General features: G+C 46.8%; 1 protein-coding gene across 5 annotated transcripts in view; it reads left to right on the forward strand.

Annotated features, from left to right (window-relative positions):
• The first annotated feature begins 423 nt into the window (after nucleotides 1–423).
• ZMIZ1 (zinc finger MIZ-type containing 1) overlaps nucleotides 424–22,272 on the forward strand; it is a 363,339-nt gene continuing 341,490 nt past the window's right edge. For 2 of the 5 annotated variants that reach the window (XR_012764244.1, XM_075422952.1), the window contains exon 1: nucleotides 425–569. The gene's annotated coding sequence lies outside the window, so the exon portion shown is untranslated. Of the gene's footprint in view, nucleotides 570–22,272 lie in introns of all 5 variants that reach the window. The other 3 variants (XM_075422953.1, XM_075422955.1, XM_075422954.1) reach the window with 2 other exon arrangements.

A 22,272-nucleotide genomic window follows, 5' to 3' on the forward strand; every position in this document is an offset into this window, starting at 1 on the left:
CAATATTTGTGTTTTAACTCATATCTTCAGATATTTTTTTTTCGAACTTTGCGTGGTTTGGGGAGCGGGGGGGTGGGGGGGGGGCGTTCGGGGGGGGGAGAGGGCGAGAGAAAGCAGACCCCTGCAAGGAGGCAGCTCCCTTTCGGAGGGGAATCTGGGACAGATTTTGCCGGCAGCCGCCGAGCGTGGCCCGTCGGTAATAGAATAGCCAATGTAATCTGACACTTCAACTTGCCGTGCTCCCCGCGAGTTGATTCACTTACTCACCCCCGAACGCCGAGCTCCGTTCCACCGTCTGCGGGCACGGGGGGGGGGGCGGGAAAGAGGAGGGGAAAAAATAAAGGGGGGGGGGAGAAACAGCGATAAGAAAGCGCGGGGGGGGAGAAGGAAGCGGGGGGAATAATAATAATAATAAATTTTTTTTTTTTGTGTGTATTTAAAAATACCAGAGTAGAGCTGCAAATCAGTTGGGGAGAGAGGGATTTTTTTTTTTAATTTTTTTTTATCCCCCCCCCCGCCGCCTCCTTCCGTGTTGTCTCACTGCTGGAAGGCTGCTCGGCGATCCGTAGGTAAGTTTGGCGTCGGTCTGCGCTCCCCGCTCGCACCTCCCCGCTGCCCGGGCACGGGAGCGGAAACAATGGAGCGGCAGCGCTGGGGAAACGGGGGGGGGGGGGGGGGGGGAGGTGTGTGTTTAAAAAAAAAAAAAAAAAAATTAATCAAAAATTGGATATTGATTGTGCGAGGGGAGGAAAAATGTGCGGGGAGTTCTTAAAGGGGCAGGGTGTCCCCGGCGGGGAGCGGCGGAGTCGGGCCCGGCGGCGGGGAGGGGGCTCTGCCCGGGGCCTGCCCTTCCCGGGGGGCGGCGGGGGGACCTCCGGCCCGGGGCTGGCTGGTGACGGGGGGCGGGCGGAGGTAACCAAAGGGGGGTGCGGCTCGGCTGGGGGGGAGCCGGCAGTTGTTTTGCGGGCTCCGGGAGAGCTTTCCCGAGTGTAAATCCCTGGCGTCTGGGTTTGGAGAGCCGGTTGGGACCGGGGCCTCTCTGGCAGGGCGGGAGGAAGGAGCAGCCCCCCCCTCCCCCTCCTTCCCCGGTGCATCTGTCCAGGAAGCCGGCGGGGCAGAGGGTCGGGGCGGGGAGGTGGGGGGGGGGGCCGGCCACCCGCCTTTGTGCGAGGGGAGCTGGGAAAGAGGGGCGGCTGATGGGGTGTGGGGGGGTGGCAGTCGGTTAAAAGACACTTCAGGAATGTAAACATAAAAATAGGAGCCATCCAGCCACGCTTCTACACACACACACCCCCCCCCCCCCCCCCGGTGCCGCTCGGGATGGCGCGCAGGGCTGAGCTCGGTGGCGAGGGAGTTGTTCCTACAATCGGGTTTTTTTTAGCCTGGAAACTTTTTGTTTTCGCACGCGTGGAGTTGGCTTGCGGGGGGGGGGGGAGGGGGTCTCGAGTTTTCTGCCCTCCCCCGTTACTCCATTACCAGGTTGATCGAAGGTGAAAGGCGGCGGTGCCCGGCGTGACCCCCGCGTCGTGGCGAGACGCCTTTTGTCGGGGTGGGGGGGGGATCCCCCCGAGCAGCTGGGGGGCGGGGGGGTTAAGGGGTCCCGCCGAGCACCGCCGGCAGCTGCACAAGCGATGGCAGACCGGGCACGCAGGTTATCGCTGCTGGAGAGCCAATTTGCGGATGAGCTCTGCTTGTGCACGGTGTATATATAAATATATATATATATATAAAAAATATTTGTGCTTCAGTTAATAATCTGCGAAGAGCTTAATGGCTCTGTAGTGCTGGAGGAATTGGTTTTCTCCATTGGCCTGGGCGAAGCTGGTGTGCTGGCTGCTTTTTTGCCCCCCCCCCCCAACGCGTTGACATGAGAGAAGAGGATTTAACTTGGCAGCCTGAACAAATGCTCTATCAAAGGTTTCCTAAGAGACAGCAGGAGAGCAGGGGGGAGATGAATGACCCCGGGTAGTTTTAGGGTGCTACCTATGCGAGCTTGCTTTTAAATATGAAATGGCCATTTAGGGCTCTGAATAAAACCACGCGCATCAGAGAGGCGATGGGCTTATAAAATTTAAAAAGGGCAAAAAGCCCATTAAATGCAGTGGCAGAGCTTTGGCTCCCAGCTCTGGTTGAGTAGTTCCAACCGGCTGGAAGTGCCAAAGCTTTTAAGGAATCTTTAGCAACAGCTTCTCCCGAGCTGCAAGATGGACCTTGGCCTTGCGTGCTGGGAGGTGGATGGTGCGGGCTCTCCTCCCCGGGCAGGGGAGCGAGGGCGGCAGGCGTAAGGGCACCCGGGGTAACAGGGAGGTGAAGCAAAACCAGGAGAGGGGAGGGGGAGAGAAGATAAAAAGGAAAAGCGCTGCACTGGGATGTGCAGCTAGAACCAGTTTACTGGTGGGAACCAGTTTGGCTTGCGATACTGGGGCAATAATGTGGCACGGTGGCAGGACTCTAGCTCGAAAGCGTTGCCAGCACCAGCAGAAAAGTTTCGCGGAGGAATATAGCAAAGCCAACCACCGCCGACGGCCTTTGGGAGAATCGGGATCCTGCAAACATACATAGTCGGTCTCGGATTCAAACCTCCGCTTCCGTCTCTCGACTGGGGGAAATGCACTACGGCATCAATCTTCCCGCGACGGGGCCTGGTGCAGGTCCGCGAACGCCAGAAGACTGGCTCTGACCTTTTTCTGTTCGAGTTGAGGATGTTGAAACACCAGCCGTCAGACAAAAGGCACATTGAGAGCAGGATCTGCAAGGGAGCACGTGTGACTTTGGGGCTAGCGGAGCGCGTTCGGTGGCTGTTTTCCTCGGAGTTTGGGGTGGGGGGGGAGGAGGAGGAGAAGGAAGAAGAGGCCGCTTCTTTTTAAAATGAGGCAGTGGAAAACATGATTGAAAAGCTCTAAATATTCCACAGTCAAGGACCTTTCTTCTCTTTACTTTTCAAACGTTGTCTTAAAAATGTCTGGATTTCTACTTTTTTACATGTCTGTCTATAATTGCCAAATTACAGGGAGACTATTTTTCCCCCAGGAATTTTGCAGAACGTCCCACATTAAAAGAAAAAAAACTTGCCTTTTTTTTTTTAAAAAAAAAAAAGTGTCTTTAGGATTACGTTTTAAAACGATGAAAAAATTTCCTGGGATGTAATTGACAGATTGATTTTTATCTGCTCAAGATAACACTACCTCCAAAGGTGGCTGATTTAAAGATTATTCTGTAAATTGTAATTTACATTTACTTTGGGCTTTCAGAATTTGAAAAGAATGCCCTCGGGACCAGTCGATACAGGTATCTAACCTGCCAATGACACGTCAACATGGACAGATGCTTTTATTGTTTACATTGTTTATGGTCCACAGTACCTTAAATAAACGTTGATCATGATTAGGAACAATAATTGAGTCTGGGGCAAAGGATCAATGAAAACTTTGTTGCAGAAAAGTGAGTTGTTGTGTATATATACAGAGAGTGTTTTTTGCTGTCTGAGATGAAATAAAATGGAGATCTTAATGCGGCATACACTTCTGGTTTCAGAATATTTTAAGAAACCCATAAAAGATGATGGACCAGTTTCTGCATCATTGGAAGGATTTGTCCTTGTCGGCAGCGGTTTTGAGGGATGGAAAGGAGAGGAGGCTTTGTAGCGTGTTCCCATTCATAACTTTTCTTGGGAGTTGCTTGCCCTTTACCCCAAATTTCTTCTGCTATTTTATAGGCTCCAAAAGTTTTGTTGATTAAAAAAACTCCCGTGAAACAACAAGCCCTCGCGGATGGCAGTTACATCACTGATACTATAGTTGGAGACAACGTTGGCTGTTTTTTAGCAACTTGATGTTTGTGCTAGCAGCCGGGAAAGCTTGGTTTCTCTCCTGAAAAGGAAGAAAATTAGATCCCGGCAAGGAAACAAAGCTAGAATTCCTTTTGCCTTCTGCAGCGTTGCTGATGGGCTTCGGGGGATGGAGCCTGTTCCCAGCCGCCCAGCAGATAATGTGACTGTGAGGAATGGACGCAGCGGCTGGCCAGGAGCTGGGGGTGCCTGCCATGCTGCCCTGACAGCGTGGGTGTGCAGAGGCTGCTCAGGGGGTAGCTGGGCTGGTTACAGCTTTACCTGGGAAGCCTGGTTCTCATAAACAAGTAGGACTGCAGTTCATGCCTGCGAGAGCAAATTTGACCACTCCGCAATTGGCCGATTTGTTCATTCCTAGTTAGACTAATTTTTGTGAAATCCTGTCCTGTGTTACAGCAAAGCAGCATGAGTACTGCTGAAGAGTTTGGAGTTGGTTTATGCTCGTTCTTGCCAACTGATTGTGGTGGGAAGAGGAGCACAAGCGCTATTTCTCCATTTGGGTGTGTTTTATGGGAAAGCCCTGTGAGCAGCGTGTCGATACGGACCATTGCAGATGGGCAGTCATACACCTCCTGCTCACATATTGTATGTTTTCCTTTCGCTGAGTTCAGGAGTGCATAAGCTTTCTTGCTGATGAAAAGTTGAGGCTGTCAGTGGTATTAGAAATCACTTCTGCTTTAAAATGGTGTCCTTGGCTTAAAAACAAAAGGTTTGCAAATTGAAATATTGCTTTGTCGTATTGATTATTTTTCCCCTGCTTCTTGTTCTAAAAGCAGAAACTTCTGATGTAGCAATTCTCAGTTTCCTCATTTCCATTGGGTTTCGCATGGTCATTAGCGTTCACCTTGGTTAACGTGAGAGTATTTAAAGGTGGTGTAGGCTGCAAGAGAAATGCCCAGGCAGTGGGTTGTAATGGACCTCCACAGCTCGACTGTTGGAGGCAGTAGCGTATTAGAAGAGTAGGAGGTGGTCTTACAGTTGTTCCGTGTTATTTTTGGTTCTAATAGTTTAAGATACGCTGAAGTTTACGTTCTTGCAAAGGTGAGCCTTGCTGGCTTCAGTACAGTGCCACTACCCTTAGCTTTGTGGAGCTGGGCAAATATATGTGGGTACTGTGTATCTGGTAGGAAAGAAGGAAAGTTGTTCTGAGGCAGATAAAATCACTTTCCATTTAATTTCTCCTGCGAGTGTCAACAGAAATGAAATTGCTCCACAGGGGATGACTCATTCTTAAAAGAACCTGCCCTTCTGAAGGCCCACATAGCTGATCGTTTGAGCCAGGCCACCTGTAGTTTCCTTCAATTGCTTACACTTTTTGGACCTGTAGGATAGAAGTAATTTGTACTCCTGGAGCAGCCAAATGCAGACCCTTCCAGTGAGGATGGGGTAATGGTTGATGCTTTTTTAAATAAGGTTTAGGATCTAATGAAATATCTACACTTGAAAAGAGATTTCTGTCCTTCCCATAGACACGTCAATAAATTGAGCTGGTTTGTATTTTGTCTAGGGTGTTAATATTGAGGTAGTCACATACAAGCTATAACGTGAACATTCCATGAAGACAAATGTGGGAAGTGTATCCCTTGGTTGGTGATCCAGCATTTGTTTGGAGTCTGCAGAGCAGCTTTGAATTGATTCCCACAGAGGAGCAGGAAGGCTGTTGGCTCAACACAGGGGGAGGGAGGAGAAGAAATCACTCACAACCCGTTAATTTGCACAGCGCTCAAACCTGTGGAAATATCCTAAAACTGTGGATTTAGATTGCCCCTATTATTTATTGTTTATTTGATTTATATTTTTTCCCTTTTTCCTGACTGACTGTGTGTATGTCAGTGGATGGTGGAGAGCTGATTTACAAAACCGGTGTCCTCCTGCTAAGACATAGGTCTCTCATAGGTCTCTCCAGCCCCATGAGACCTACCCAGGCGATCCCCTGGCTGCCTGATCCATAGGTAGTGGTGTTGTCCTCTCCCTGTAGAGCCGTATTCCAGTGCGTGGTAGTCAGTTCTGGCTGTGAGCGCTGAGAGGCTGTGGTTGCTGTAAGCCTTCCCCCCGCCCCCCGCCACACCAGAGAAAAGCAGCACTCCTCTGGGTCTGACTTTGGAAACGGGAACATCTCTAACCTACAGATAATACGTATGTGTCGTCAAAGGTGGCACGAGAGTGAAAGCCATGACTTTGTGCATCTGATAGCATCGTGCCAAACCAGCATGGCAGTTGGTTGTCACCTTCGTTTGGTTGTCTTGAAATCTTTCTTGTTCGCATGTTATAAACTCTGTAGCTGGTAACTGGTAAACCTTTTTGGTGACTTATTTTAGAAGCCTAGCTGGTCAGGGCAGTGTTAGTACTCTCTAGTTAACTGGTTGATCTAACGTACAAACGTGGATACACTCTGTCCCACTTGTATTGCAGCTCTTCACCTGTAAAAGATCGTTTACCATCTTTGCTGATTAGATAAAAACATATATGCTTGAGGAGCAAAAGAAATATGTTGACAACAAGTTTGTGTTGTCTTTAGATTTTTTTTTTTTTTACTTAATTTTTTATTATTCGAGACTGCAGAGCTGCAGTGACTGACTGGCTGGCAAAGGAATGGTATCCGTCTCTTGGAGATTTCTAGACAGTCTCATAACTAATCAGAAGGGTTTATTTATTGGGGCTGGAGTGACATAGATATATGACAGAATAGTAGGGGCTTCAGTTGGCCATTTAGTAGCAAAAACAGTTCCCTTGATAAATATCTGCCTGTTTCTTGGCTGTATTCCTGATTCCCTCTGAGAACAGCAGAGCCTTTTAGGCTGCCCTGAAATACACACCTCCCTCATCTCCATCAGTAAATTCTAAAGAGCAGGTTTCTCTTCCTCTCTTGTTTTTGAACACCCCTTCCAAAACCAGATAAACTGATGGAATACAGGCTTACTGTGTAAAGAAGGGCATGGTGGGATGGGGCAGCAGTGCAGGGCAGTGCTGACGCTGACTTACTGCTGGGCAACCGGCGTCTGAGGGGGCTTGAAATTGGACTTCCCTGGGAATTGCCTGGTCTCACACTGGTCTTCAGGGGTCTGATAGTGATTTCTACCTCACCAAAGGTAGAAATCATCTTAAGCTCATCAAGTTTCTTGCGACTTTTGTTTAGGATCTCACTGAAGCTCAGACCCTTCCCCTGCACTGTTCTCTTGGGCATGGCCTGGGTTGTTGTCCACCTGGTAGGTGTGTGTCCTCCAGTTCAAAGGTTACCATCTGCCTTTGGTTACTTTAGAGGTGTGAGAGTGTGATGGGGGTGTGGGACACACATACACAGAAGAGTAGAGTGATAGTGAGGAAAGGCTCCTGTCTTCAGTTGCAGGACCCCCACCCCTCCAAATACAGCTGCTTTCTCAAGGAAGCACGAGGAGCTCACCAGCCCGCCATCCTGCTGCCCCGTGCCTGGTTTGAGCAGTGCTGCTGCTTGTGCAGCCAGATGGCCCATAGATGGTTTGAAAGGAAAGCAATGATATGTAAGGTATTTCTTAACATAAACCTTAGTCTTCATTAGCATTGCATGTATCTCTAAGATTTTGGCTGTTGTAAATTGCAAAAAAGCCTTTTCAATAGGAAAACTTGCTTAGAGAATGTTTCTGCTTAAAATATGTTGGGGTCTGCAGAACAAGTCTGAGGAGCGGCTGAGGGAGCTGGGGCTGTTCAGTCTGGAGAAGAGGAGGCTGAGGGGGGACCTTATTGCTCTCTACAACCTGAAAGGAGGTTGTGCTGAGGCAGGTGCTGGTCTCTTCTCCCAGGTAACTAGCGATAAGACGAGAGGCAATGGCCTTAACTTGTATCAGGGGAGGTTTAGATTGAATATTAGGAAAAATTTCTTCACAGAAGGAGCGGTCAGGCATTGAAACAGGCTGCTCAGGGAGGTGGTGGAGTCGCTGTCCCTGGGGGTGTTTAAAAACCGTGTAGATATGGCACTTGGGGTATGGTTTAGTAGGAATGGTGGTGTTGGGTGGATGGTTGGCCTTGATGATCTTGGAGATGTGTTCCAACCTATGATTCTATGAAAAATGCAAGTTCCTGCAGCTAGAGTGGTTTGAAAACGAGTGCTGTCCCTTTTTTGCTTTACAGCATAACCAAATGGATCTTCTGTTGATCTAGGAATATCTCCCTCCCCCTCAAAGAAAAGCAGGAGAAAAGCTTTAAAAAGCAGTTTTAGAGACTTTTGTTGACACTGAATTCTCGGAAGAGCAGTTTGTTTATGTATCTATCTATATACGAAAGAGGGAAGGGTTTATTATCCCGCAGGTTTGCTGAGGGGAAGAAGAGTGATGTGGTTGTCAGGCAGTCTACCCAATCTCTCTGCGTCCTTCTTGTAAATTCTCTGTTTGTTTAATGCTCTTACAACCCTTTTCCCGGCAGCGGGATCACAGAAGTTAACTGGTTTACAGCTGCTGTACAGCTTATGACGGCCTCCCTTAGGGCAACCCAATGCTTCCCCCAAGCATTTTCAGAGAGCTCTTCTTCCCTCCTCTACTTAGCACAGGTTGGTGGACTTTGCATTTCATTATACAGTATTTTTTTTTTTTTAAAGACTGGAATGATTGGTCTGAAAAGACTCCAGGCCAGTGAACTGCCGTCCTGCAAACGCTCTTAGGATCCTGACTGTCGGCGTCTTCGATTCACTGTCCTTCGGGTGCTGTACAAAACCATGGAGTCCCGCCTTGCCACCGAAATGTAGCTGCCCTCTGTATTTCACAGAAAATCGAGCCACTGAGTTGGAGGGGGTACACGTGTGGAAATGCAGGCAGCGGTTCCGGGACTGAAAACATGAACGCAACATGGGTTGAACTCACATGGCTGTTTCTTGACAAACTAGTGTTTAGCTTCACCCCATTCACAAGTCCCTCCTTGCTTCTGAGAGGTCTACTCTGATACATCTCACCTGGCGAAACTTAAAGCAGCTGTCAGTCCTCCTTTAAAGGGATTTGTTTCGGGAACTGTACTTCAATCTTTTCCTGTCCTCCTCTCAAGTATGAGACTTCTCCCAAAATTTACATTGCTGCTTTAAGAAGTATTAGGTTGCAGTCCAGCTGGAGTTTGATACCATTAGACATGGGAGCCTGCTAGCTTTCCAGCTGAACGCATAGCTTTGGCTTTTGGCACTGTAAAACTCTTGACATCTTGCGCATTAAAATCATAACAGTATTATGTAAGGAGAAGTTATTTTGGGTCACCAGTGGATGCTTCGAAGGCTCAGTTAAAGCAGTCTTGCGAGTTAAAACATTTGGGCTCAAGTTACCTTCCTGCAGCTTTTTGACGGTGTAATCATGCGGGTGGTGTGTCCCTTCCCGGTCGTCTGTCCTCGGCTTTGCTCAGGCTGCGGCGCTGGCTCTGAACCTACCTCTGCCGCAGCTATTCAGGCTGCTACAGGGACCCCTTGGGGCAAAGGCCCCTGGCTTTCACCCTCCCCACTGCCTTGGGGTGGGACTGGGACGAGAAACTGGGGGGGCTCTGTGGCCCAGCAGCTCAGGGCTCTGCAGCTGTGGGGGTACTGGGGTTGCGTGGGAAGGTGGGTACCCGGGAGGGCTTCCAAACCCAGATAAACAAAGTCCCACCTCTGCCGCGGGCACCCGCTTGTTTATGTGTAACTCAGGAGTCACTGTTTTGGTCGGCCTTGTTATTCTTTACCAGAGGAGAAGTAAAACCGTTGACAGCAGCTGCTAGTGACCAGCAAGTGACAGAGCAGGGTAAATCTGGGGAACCTTTGAAATGTTTGTTAATAAGAAATACTTAACCCTGATGTTTAACAGAGATACAGCTTACACACTCCTGGAAGGAGGCTGTAGTGAGGCGGGTGTTGGTCTCTGCTCCCAGGTAACTAGCGACAGGATGAGAGACAATGTCCTCAAGTTGTGTCAGGGGAGGTTTAGATTAGATATTAGGAAAAATTTCTTTACTGAAAGAGTGGTCAGGCATTGAAACAGGCTGCCCAGGGAGGTGGTGGAGTCACCATCCCTGGGGGTGTTCAAAAAATGTGTAGATGTGGCACTTGGAATATGGTTTAGTAGGCATGGTGGTGTAGGGTGTATGGTTGGGCTTGATGATCTTGGAGGTCTGTTCCGACCTATGATTCCATGAAAGATGTCATACTCGGACTTGTCTGAGCGGTACAAATGCTTGCCTTCAAGACCAAACCTTGTGTACTGAGTAGTGCTTGGGTATGAATTACAAATAAAGGGAAGACCTTTTGGAGCCTGTTTATCCTTCAGAAGGAATCCACAACAGGACACAAATACTTTTAAAACATTCTCGTGAAATTGCCATGTCCCCTGATGTCTGTGCGGCGGGGAGTGTGGAGGCGATGGGCACCACTGCCGGTGGCACCGACAGGAGCCGTTCGGGTTGAGAAGAGCAGAGAGGCCCCCCGAGGCGCAGACCAGATGGTGCTCGGCGCTGCGCGGGCTCTGGCAGCGCTGTGGCTCTTGCCGCAGAGGCTTTGCAAAGGATAGTGCTGTGGGTGGGTACTGGTTCAGACCCTTTTTGATTCAAATGGGTTCTGAAAATATTTGCGGTCAGTTTTATCCTACCTGTGTTGTTGGCAGATTGCTTTTTGTAGAGTGTTCATTTGACAGGTGCCGGGGAGGTGTGGGGTCTGCAGGGGAGTGGAGGAGGAGGAGGAGGCGGCTGCTGGAGGCTTCAGAGCTGGGGTTGGAGGGATTGGTTGGGGGAAGCAGATGGGCAACTTAAATTCAGGACTGTGCTTGTCTTATCCTTAAGTGAAATATCAAGGTCGTTTTGTCTCTAAATAAATAGAAAAAATATGTGAAATTTAGGATTCATCCCCTGAAGTTTCTTTTGTTAACTGATTGATATGTCAAGCATCTGCTTGGAAGAGTTGGACATATTTCCTCTTGGCTAGCCCGGAGCAGAGCCAGTGGCTCATACGGTGGTGGGTCCTCGCAAGCCCTCTGCCACCGTGGACCAGTACGTGTAGTACACCTCTCATGTCTGTTTGCCCTGTAGCTGGGAGGACTAGGCATATGCAGGTAAACACATTAATGAGTCGAAATGAGGAGTGAAGCAGTCGATGGGCTGTTGTGCGGTGCCTGGGCTCTGCCATGGTGACGACGACGGCATGGTGGCTTCCTTGTTGGGCACCATCTGCTCCTCGCTGGCACTGAGCCTTCGGAGCAGGGACCAGCACCGCCTCGGCACAGCACTGTTTATATATTATGAAAAACAAAAATTCTGAGGCAATGTTTTCACTGTACCTAAAAGGTTTTGCATCCTAAATGCCTGTATAAATTATGTATTCAATGCATGAACTTCTTTTGAAGCCTCTTGTGAAAGTTTTGTGCCAGTGCCTGTTTTTTGAATATCAGTGTTTTGAAAATTGCAGTGGAACTTCTGATGTTTCTGGCAGATTTATGGTGTCACGCGATTTGAAAATCGATTTTAAAACTTCAGATTTGGTCACCCAGAAAGAAACGGCCTGTCAGTGTGGAGTCCGAGTCCTTTGTTTGAAGTTGCAGCTATGGCCTTCAGAGGCTCGTTCGCAATAGAGACGTGTAAATCAAAACTACTTGTAATGTTGCCAGCATCTGTCCTAGCAGGATCCCAGCGTATTAAATCAGAAAATGAAGAAACATAATACCTATCTCCTGTTATATGAAAAATACATTTTTAAGTACATCTTTGCTCTCTTTGTGCTCCTTGGTGTTGATGAATTTGTGCTTTATTTTGCTGTAGAAACCGGTAGCCAACTTCTTTGGTAGAAGAACCAAAAGACTGAGGAGTCAAGCTCCCCTTTTCGCTCTTGCACCCGACTTAAGGATAATTTGTAGGAGGTGAAAGATGAATGCGCATCCGTGAACCTCCCTTAAAGACGGCCTGGCTTCTTTGTTTAATAAGGATAAACCCCCAAAAGAAACACTGAAGAGGCAGGAATTCTCTGGCAGTTGATCTATTTGTGTTTTTTAATGTAGCGTATTTTTAGCCCGAGATACAAAAATACACACTTTTGTATCCAAAGAGACTGTTGTTTCCATCCATTTATTTTAAAACCCTAGATGGGAAACAAAATGTTAGACCTATTATAATGCAACCCAGTAATTAACATATGTTGGCCTGCCTCTGCCAAGGCTTTCCTGTGAGTAATGCGCATTGCACAAGTGGAGGAGTCAGGTTGGTTGTCGGTGAGGAAGCAAGCGGATGTGCGTGACTGGTTAGATCCTAAAGACATCACCTGAGTATAGGATGCGAACCTGTGTTTGAATCTAAGAGCAATTAGAGTTTAAATGTCCTCTCAGCTGTCTCAGGTTTGGGGAGAAAAGCCTTTTTTTCCCCCCTCTCCTGTTGCCAGTAAGATATTCTCTTGCCCAGTATTAGGAAAAACGGGATAACGATCAATGGAGGAAGTCTCAAGTTTTTGATTGTACGGGGTTTTTGTGTAGGGTCGTTAAGGTGGGGTTTGTTTTGTGGTTAGTGTTTTTTTTAATTCCCCAAGTCCTGAGTGACTGGAGTGAGGAATCTCGGGGATGCTTTCGATGGGAATGGATCCTCCGTCTCTGGCTTGCGGAGACATCTGCGTTGCAGTCATGTCAGGCGAGTGCCAGGTAGTTGGATCCAGCTTTTGCATTTGGATAGAACTTTCCCGGCAGAGGAGTTGAGTGGCTTAGTTAAATGTTTTCTCTATGGTCAGAGCTAACATATGTAAAGCAGATACTGCATGTACTCTCTACGGATATGTTACTTCCACCCAAATATCCACATTCTACAGTTACATATAGGAAGGAGGTCAGAGGGTAGAATAAAAGCTGAAATAAAAAATAATTAAAAAAGTAAAAGTATGAAAACAGGGTGCATGATGGATTTTTTTTTTCCCCTAATGAAGCGTATATGGCCAATTCAGGCTGATTTTCCTAATAAATGTTATGGGAAGACAAATGGCATATTGTGGACTTAAATGACGGAAATACATCCTCAGAGTAGTTTGAAGGTCATACATTCCTGAACTCTGAAATGTGCTCCAATTAATGTTCTATTTAAAAGCAGGTTTTGTTTCTTAACCTGAAAGCAGGCAGTTGCAGACCAATGAATGGTTTAATGTGTGCTCACGATTAGTGACTGTGCACTTCTTGCAGTGGGACCCCATCGTTTTGGCTGGAGGGACTGGAATGTGGGGAGATAACGGCATTAATCAGTGTCTGTATACATTGCAAGTATTAACAACTTCTGAACACCAGAGGTTCTTTGGTACTTTATCATGATAGAATAAAATGCATCATCATTTTTCCTCTTAGAGTTGCATGTTTAATTTGTAGTTTTTTTGACACTATCTGTTCAGCTATAAATAAAGCTTGACTATGCCAGTGAAGGGCTTCAGGCTGCCTTTTGATTGTAAATTCACATTTGTTGTGTTTGCCTTGAGTGCCGTTTTCAAGCTGTGCAGTGTGGATGGTGTGGAAGAACAGAACTTAGAACAGAGAAGGTGGGTTTTGGTGCTTGGAATACTGATTAAACTAATGTCACTGGCCTTAAAATATTCGGTCAGCAGAAGCCAAGCCTATGGAATAATTTGAAATAATAATAAACTTGCATTCTTTTGTGAAATCTGCCTTTTGGGGCTTGTTTAGGGTTCATATTTTCAAGTTTCATCCTGAATCACGAGCACTAGAGACTCATTAAATAAACAGAGATGCCGTTATAATCGGTTGACTTAAGGAGTTGGAGCTTTAGAGCACACACGAAAGTAGCATTAGGCTTAGCTCCAGGACTCCTTTTTCGCTTTCTGTTGCGCTTTCATGCCGTGTTAAGTGGTGGTAGGTCCAGTTCGTGCCCAGAGGCTGTTTGCCACTCTCTCTCGAAGCAGGGCGGTGCAGCTGGTAGGCACGCTTGGTAACACCGCGTGCCTATTTTTCAAATCGTTGAACATCATGTGGCTCCCTGAAAAGTTAAGTAAGGACTCCAGTCCTTTTTTTTTTTTTGATTTGTGAATTAATTCCTTGAAAACATGCTGAGATCTTTTAAAAATGGAGTTGTTGGATGTAAAATCTGCTTCCCCATCCACTGCCCTTGTTGTGAAATGGGCCGATTCAGCAGATTTTTAGGAGATGCTCGAAAACCTGGCTAGTCTAAGGGGAAGAGAGCTGGCTGGGGAAAATACGTGGCGAGCAAGGTGTAGCTGGATTTACTGCCTTATTGACATTTTGGCCACAGAAAGTGAAACTGCTGACTTTGTGTTAATATATTTATTGTGCATTCAAATACCTGTCGGAAGGCTTTGTGATCTATGGGTACTATTTTTGTCTTCATTTACAAATCAGCAGGTGTTCACAGGGCTGTTGGACATCCATCCTTTTGAGGTGTTTACGAGTAAATGTTTCTGGCTGTCATAATTCTGGATGGTCAAGTCCACATTAATTGCTGCGCTCTGTGTAGTTGTTCTAACATTTAAACTCTGCCCGCGAGTAGGTTTGATTAAAATTGCATCTCTAGGTGCATGCTAAATACCTTTGATACCTCACCTACAAACAACTGTAGAATTGTTGGCAAGAATGACAGCTGCAGGCAATAAACGAGGACAGTAATAGAAGTCTCGGTGCTGGAGAGAGCATCATAAATCAGGAGGCGAGAGCAGTGTGCGTGCTGACAAATCGGTGAGCAGCTGCAAACAGCGTTTTCCAGGTAAGAATTACCGCGCTTGCTCCTGATAACTGCTCGGAAGCCACCTCTTCCTTGTACGTGGGCGACTTTGCCCCTGCACCGGGTAGTCACGGTGGTGTAAGCCGTTGAGCTCTAGAGTTTTGTCTGGGGATGGTGTTTTGCATGGTGTGAGCTACATATTGTATGCTTGCACCCTGGTTTTCATCCGAGGTTTGTTTGAATGTGAGCTTTCTCTTTCTGGGAGGAAACTCCCCACGCTTTCTGCAGCTGAGAAGTTATTTAGTCTGCTCAGAGTTTGGAGAACTACTCGTGACAAGTGGAGAGAAGGGGATGGATCTGACTAGTTTTGGACTAGCTTGCTTTGTTAGCCCTTGCTGGGGAGTGTTGGGAGAAGGTGCGTATGTTTCTTGGAAAAATAAATTAAAAAAAAAAAAGCTGGAATGATGCTGTTTAAGTAAAGGAGATCACAATCTAGTCACCCAGAAAACAATCTTCGTCGTCTTCTGTGAGAGAAATGAAAACTATTTTAATGAATTAATGATAGGAAACAGATGGCAAAGAGCTAGCAGCTGAAATGTTTTTTGAACACTAAAAAATAAGTGTCAAACACATCCCATATTGTAATTATAGCTAAAAGCATAACAGAATATGTTTTAAAATGTTGGAGTGCTTTTTATATATAATTCAACCTTAATCTCTTGTTTTTTTTGGTTAATTGGCTTTAACCTTGATGAATTGAAGGCGTAGAAGTTTTGATGACCAGAAGTTACTGCCTCCTCCCTCAGGCGAGCGAGTTTGAGACCCGTACTGCAGTTGGCAAACGCTCGTAGCCTTAATGCACGAGCTTGGAAGACTACCTGTTTAAATTCGGAGCAAAGCTGGGAACATGTGTGAGCTCGTTGCGGCTGCGGTGGGCCGGGCAGCTCGAGCCATGGGGAACACGCGGGTTCGAAATGCGGTGGGCTTGTGTGCCCTGGGAGCCGTAATGAGCACTGCTGCTTCTTCGGCCGCAGTAGATGCGGTGCCGACTGCCTGGCAGCGGTGTGCTGTCACTGCTGGAAAAGCTGTCCTTTGGTATCTACAGGGAGTTGGGATGATGCTTTCAGTTTTACTGTCCTGTGCTTACAGTTAGACTGCAGTTGTCTTTCTCTGGTACTTGAGACTGTTTACTTAGACCATGCTAATAAAACATTCCGAAGAAAGGATCCTTTAGACAGAATCATGTAAATAAGGGATAATTATAGGTCCCAATTTACATGTGTGTGTCCCTCACCCACAGGGCAGCAGGATCAGGTCACCGATTGAGAAAAGGCTTTTGTTTTTTGGGGGGATATTTTTAATTCTCTTTCGTATGGCTGGGTTATTTTTGTTGTTTGTTTGTTTGTTTGTTTCCTTGTTAAGGTTCATGTTCAGCTGAATTAGCTACGATTGGTACCACTGTCTGCGTGACTGCTCGGTCTGCGTGTCGATGCGTGGCGCCGCTGGGAGCACTGCTGCCAGGCTGGTGGGAGGGCCGGGACCCTCCCCGTGGGCTCAGCTCAGCAGGCGTCGGGCTGCGACGCTTCCCCCAGGGTCCCCAGGCACCGTGCAGTTCCCCCTGGACAGCAGCGAGCATTTACACACATCTCGGAACAGCACGCCAGCCTGGTTTTCCAGGAACGCTATTTGTTTTTCTTCTGTAGAGTATTCTTCTGAAGTTAACAAGTGTCCGAGAGAAGTTATTTTTCTGTGTTTCTATGATACTTATGTAGCATACATAATGTGTTGAAATGCAGATTTAGACGAGATATTAGGACGAAATTCTTCACTACGAGGGTGGTGAGGCCCTGGCCCAGGCTGCCCAGAGAAGCTGTGGCTGCCCCCTCCCTGGCAGTGTTCAAGGCCAGGTTGGATGGAGCTCTGAGCAACCTGGTCTGGTGGAAGGTGTCCCTGCTTATGGCCGGGGGGTTGGAACCAGATGACCTTTAAGGTCCCTTCCAACCCAAACCATTCTATGATTTTATTCTATGTTTATGTGCATTTTTGTGTAAGTCCTGTTGAACCAGATACCTCTTTCCAGCCTCACTTGATCTAATACTGAAATTGCTGAAGCGTGACATTCGTCAGCTGGTGGCATGGTAATTTTTAGAAAATAAGCTGGAGGACGTGCCACTGCTCAAGCTTTGCTGCTGCCAGCGCAGGGCTTTGACTGGGGTGTGCCGGAAACGGCCGTGGTCCTGCCCTTTCCCTCCATCACAAGTGATGTGTCTTGGAGGCTGGCCGTGCCACAGGCACCGGGAAAGATAGGGTGACACGGGAGCAAGGGGCCATCATTACGCAGGGTGGGTGGCGTGGGTATGGGGCAGCATTTTTTAGGGTTTTCCTCATTTACTTCTGGCCAGAAATAAGCAATGGCCATTAACAGTGCGGGAGCTGTACTGTGATGCCCAGTATAAACATGCCAGCCTGTGAGAAAGATGGACAATCCCTGTCTCCATCCTCAGGCTGTGGTTTTGCAATGTCAGGACTACTTAAGCCTCTCGGTTCCCTGCTGTGTGTTATTCCCACCCTTGTGCTGGGTTAGCATCAATGTTTGTGCAGGTGCATGATGAATCAGGCTGGTGAACTGATGGAGAATGAAAAGAAAAAAAAGCTACTTTTGTGTTTCTGCATAGGTTCTTTGTCCTTGCCCCTAGCCCCAGTTGCCCAGGTGCTTCCCTGCGTGGCCCTGCAAATGGCCCTGGCAGCGCCATGTGGGCAGCAGCAGGGGACTGGGAAGCTGAGCTGCGTGGCAGTGGGAGAGGATGCTTTAACTGGCACTCCCACCTAGGAAAGTCACACGGATCCACAACCTCACAGTTAGCAGAAAATAACAAACCCAACTTGTAAATAGATTGGATCAACTGATTAAAACCACAATATTTTGATTTGCATAAACTTGTTTTCCTGTCAGTACCAGAGCATCTGTTGCTGGGGGCAGGTAGAGTCTCACTAAATTAAGATGTAAGTTGTGTGTAACCTTCTCTACATCAGTCACTGCGTGTTGTCGGTTCGTACCGCCCCTGGAACTGGGCAGGAGTCCTGAAGATGAGATCCAACCAACCAAAGAGAGCTTGGCTCTGCAGGACGGTGCCCCTGCCAGACTCCAGCTGGTTCCTGCCTAAAGCCCTCCATCAAGTGTGTGAGCTTTGGAAGCCTCTGCTATCTCCAGCGACGCGACCTGGAGAGGTGGAATGATGCTGGAAGTGCTCAGTCTCCAGCTGTACCGCTGGTTTGTGGTTGAGGGTGCTGGGGAGTCGTGGCAGGGCTACTCACAGCAGAAAAAAGTCCTCGAGCAGCCTTGTGCCTCCTCATGCCTCTCCAGGCTGAGCGGGAGTGAGTGTCCTTGTTTTGCTGCTCTCCTGGGGTTGGGATGGATAGTTCGGGATCGCTGGAGAACCTGAGCTGTTCAAAGCTCCCTCATACCTCTTGCAAGGTGGGAAGCAGTGTGTGAGCTGGCACTGAAACCAGCTGTGGTATGTCCTGCTGGTTAGTTCCTCCAGTTTGGACAAAGTCCCCCGCTGTGCAGCTCTTTGAAATCTTTGCAGAAGGTGACTCTGGTTTCCATAGACTGGAAGCCCTAACGTGACTCTTGGAGGACATAGCGTATTTTTTCTTGTTTTTGTCGTGTGTCCCCCCCCCCCCCCCCCCCCTTTTTTTTTTTTGGTACAAACTGCTTTTCAGCTGAAATGGATTATTTCCTTTTCTGTCCAACCGAGTCATGGGAACTTTACACTGTACAAGCCGGCAGGAGGTAGCACTAAGCTTGAAGCCCATCCAACCCTACGGTTGGTGTGGCTGATGGATACCTCTAGCACACCCACCCGTGGTGGAAAAAGCTGCAAGATATGGTCATAAAGGGCCATAAATCTTACTGCGGTAAGATTGAAGGCTAAAACCTGGAGCCAGGTTCCCGTTTGCAGCACTGAAGTATTCCTGCAAGCATCTACTCTTCCCACCCTTCATGTGGGGAGCCGGTGGCTGGTGCCCGACCTTCCTTCTCGTGGTGCCCGACCTTCCTTCTCGTGGTGCCCAGCCTTCCTTCTCGTGGTGCCCGTGCGGGGCAGGCAGCTCCTTCCAGGAGCCATGGCCTCCACCAAGACCAGCTGGCAGCAGCCCCTGGCTCCGTGCCTCTCCCGCTCCCTGCTCAATTTTTGCAGCTTTCGAGCCCCATTTCGGGGCTGAAATGGTGCCTTCCACGCATTGTGTGGTGCCTGGTGTGATGGCAGCCCTGGTCGCTGGCTGCATCTCCTGGGCACCATGACGATACAGATAACTTTTGTGATTAAACTAAGCGTGTTGTCTAAATGCCAGTTGTGATTCTGAAGTGTTTTTCCTTGTGTTCCCTAAGGACCATGGCGTGCCGCGTTTCTTTGCTCTCTGTTTTCAGTGTTGTTCTGTAGCTCCAGGGGTGGGGGCTTGAGCTGATGGATCAGCCTGCGAGCGGCCGTGTCGCCTTTGGGACTGTGGAAGAAGTGGCTCTGGCTTGGCTTGTGGGTGTAGATGAGCTACATCTGTGGGGTGCCTTACGGTCCGAGGGAATTAGATGTCCTCCTGGATTATTTGGCACATCTTAGTTATTAAAGGGCGTTCTCTCTCTTTACGCCTTACGCAAATGAGGTGTCACAGACCCGTTGAACAGAACTGCATAAACCAGTCACCTTCAGCTTTTGGAGAAAATTTCCCCAAATAAAAGCAAGTGAGAACCTTACACTGGCCGCTGTTCACGTGCGTTTAACTGGATACTGAGTGATCTCAGTGAACTGTTATGAAACTTGAAGTTAACAAGTACATGGACGAAGTTAACAAGTACTTGGACATACACGTGACCTGGGTCTAGGCTTCGTCCCGATGTTGTGAACAGATTTTGGGTAGATTGCTGCTTGAGGTACAGCATGGCGTAAAGATTTTGATGAAGAAAACCACATTCAAATCGGAACACAGCTGATAAATTTGTGTGCAGATGTTCTGTACTGCCAACCTTGATTGTAAAATAGCTTTTAATAGCTCCAGTTGTTTGAATTTTGTAAAAATTATTCTTAGACCCCATCAAAAAAATAAAATGACTTCCGGTTGAAAACAGAAATTGTGAGTAGCCTCATGTTTTGCCTTCATTTTCTGTCAAAATTTTTTAATATAAAATCTCTATTCTTGATAAATGAAAATTTTTATAAAGCAACTGATTCTTGAAAATGCCTGAAACGGGCACCAATTCCATTAAGTGCAGTGCATGCTATATCTGAAAATTTGGCATTTTCAAATAATATGAATTGAGGCATCCAAAAATCTCCAAATGCTTTGAAGTCTTTCAAGTTTATAGACCATTTTTAAAAATCAAGGACATAAATACAGTTCTGAAGAGGTTTTTGCTTTTTCCTTTCGCGGTTGGTACTTTAATTAAATTCCGAGCAAATCACTGTGCTGAAATCTTTCTGTGTGTCAAGATATTAAGAGTAACATAGCATAAGCCTCTGCCATTAATATTCATTGTGATATTTTGTAACTGTATCTGTTGAGCAGCACTGATTGAATTTAGTGAAATGGTATTGTTGAAAATTCTTTTCATTAATATATTAAACTCTCATAGCATATTATTGAAATCAGTTTGTATACATACGTTTGATTTTACCTTCTCTAGCCTTATCCAAGGCAAGAGATTGTTTGCATCCATTAATGTCATGTTAGGGAAATTTGGGGTAGAATTTGATGGGATGTTGTATTCTGGTAGCTACAAGAACTGTACAGATTTCAGAAGCTAATGGTGAGACTTCTGTGTGTCACAAAATACAGTATTTATATTCAAGCACACAATAAATGCTGAATTTTCTTTTTCAAGAGAAAATTGGTTGGGGGGTTTTGACTGTTGGTGAATCACTCTGCAAGGCTTTTGTGGTTTCAGAGCTAGAATGCATACACTTTAAAGCATTTAATTTTTTTCTGTCCTGTTTCACTATCAAAGGCTCTACACAAACGGGGGAAACTGGCAGATGAGCTGGTCTATGGGAGGAAATAGTTAAAGTAGCTAAGCACAAGTGCTATCAAAAGCATAAACAAAAGTAATGTTCATATGAACATCATGAACTTACTGTTTCTAAATGTTTTCTTAGGCTGATGCTGAAGAAGCAAGAGGCTAGAAAGTGTGACTTTAAACTGTTCGAGCCTTGTTTCAACACTGGAAAGTTGAGCTGTGTACAGCAAGCTTTTTTTGTTTTTATTCCCCCTTGTATGCTATGAGTTGGTGGGGAAGGTGAAGAGCAGGCTTAGCCCCGCTTCGTGGGGATCTGGGAAGGGAATGCTGCTGCTCGTGCTCCCAAAACTTCTTTTGTATCTTTCTAAGTTTTAATCATTGTGAATAAAACTTAGACTATTAAAGAATTTTAGGATTTTTTTTTGTGTGTGTTGTTTTTTTTTTTTCCTAAATCCTGTAACTTGTTTAAATCCCCCTGCTTGTAGAGGTCAAGGGTTTGTCCGTGTGTACACGGGGGAAATCACCACTGAGGCACAGGAGCTGCCTTGTTGTTAAGTCCTATGTAAGTAACTCTTCTGTAAGTTTTTGTAGGAAGAGTGTGAAACGGATTTACGGCATCCATTTAGTACCCTGCTCAGATTAATCTGGGTTAGATTTTGACATGCCTACAGTGATAAAAGTTTTGGTCTAGTTCTTTGACAATGTTTTTGCGGAACACTACCCACTTAAAAGCAGCGTGGGGTTTTAGGCTTTGGATTTCCACGTTGCTCCTCCTCCGTTTTCAAGCCAGGCAATGCAGAATAGGGATAATGCATGAAACTGAGAAAGCAGCTCGCTTCATTGACCCCAGCCACTCAAGAGCCAGGTGATGCAGTGAGCACAAGGGAGAAAAATCAAAGTCACAATCCTGTAAATATTTATGTACACAGTTAAGGTTAGACATAAAAATGGTTATTTAAACTTAGTTCACCTCCCTGCATATAAAGTTAAGAATGTGTGCAAATATTTGCAGTCTGCAACCTGTTTCAGGTTTTTAGAATATTTAAAGTACTTTCAAAAATAGTTTTTAAAAAGGAAAAAAAAGTACTGCAAGGCCCTGTGCCGTAGAAAGATGCGTTCAGAGAATGCAAAACCATCTGCAGGAGTAACTCCTGGCAGCAGCAGGCAAGGTACCAGATGGCTTACCAACCTGCGGGAGCCTTTTGTCTGCGTGTTGGGGCTCTCTCCGGCAAGAGTTAAGTGTTCAGTTGGAGGGCAGGAGGCTTGGCTTTGGGTCACTGAACTCAGGGCTGTGGTTGCCTGATTCAGCTAATTCTTCCCCTCCAGACTTCTCGAGTAACTCTGAACAGATTGCGGAAACTCTGGAGTTGCCTGCATGTCCTAGGAATAAAATGGGGTTCATTATGCAGTCTTCCATCTCTTGCCTGGACTTCCTCAGTTTTTGTGCAGAAGCTGGTTTCGCAGTGCTACTGTAAGATCAGTGATCTGCGAGGTCCCTGGAAGTACAGGTGTTGGGCTACCTGGAAATGGGAAGAGTTGCATGTTTGTAGGGTCTCATGAAGCTCAGCGTTTATCGGTCTTTCTCTGTGGTTTTTACTTATTTTATTAGCTCCTGATGTGAAGGAAGCAATGTTGTCCTAGTAACCTGCTGTCTTCATTTGGTCTTTTGGAGGATTTTGTGTGTGTAAATGTATGTGTTTTCTTAGTAGTGAGCAACAGAACATGTGCAAGCCAGCCATGTGCTGCCGTTGCGCCGACTCCAGCTCTCACCCACTTTCCTTCTCTTCCTTCCTTCCGT

The sequence above is a fragment of the Opisthocomus hoazin genome, chromosome 6 (genome assembly GCF_030867145.1).
Source record: "Opisthocomus hoazin isolate bOpiHoa1 chromosome 6, bOpiHoa1.hap1, whole genome shotgun sequence".
Classification (NCBI taxonomy): Eukaryota; Metazoa; Chordata; class Aves; order Opisthocomiformes; family Opisthocomidae; genus Opisthocomus; species Opisthocomus hoazin.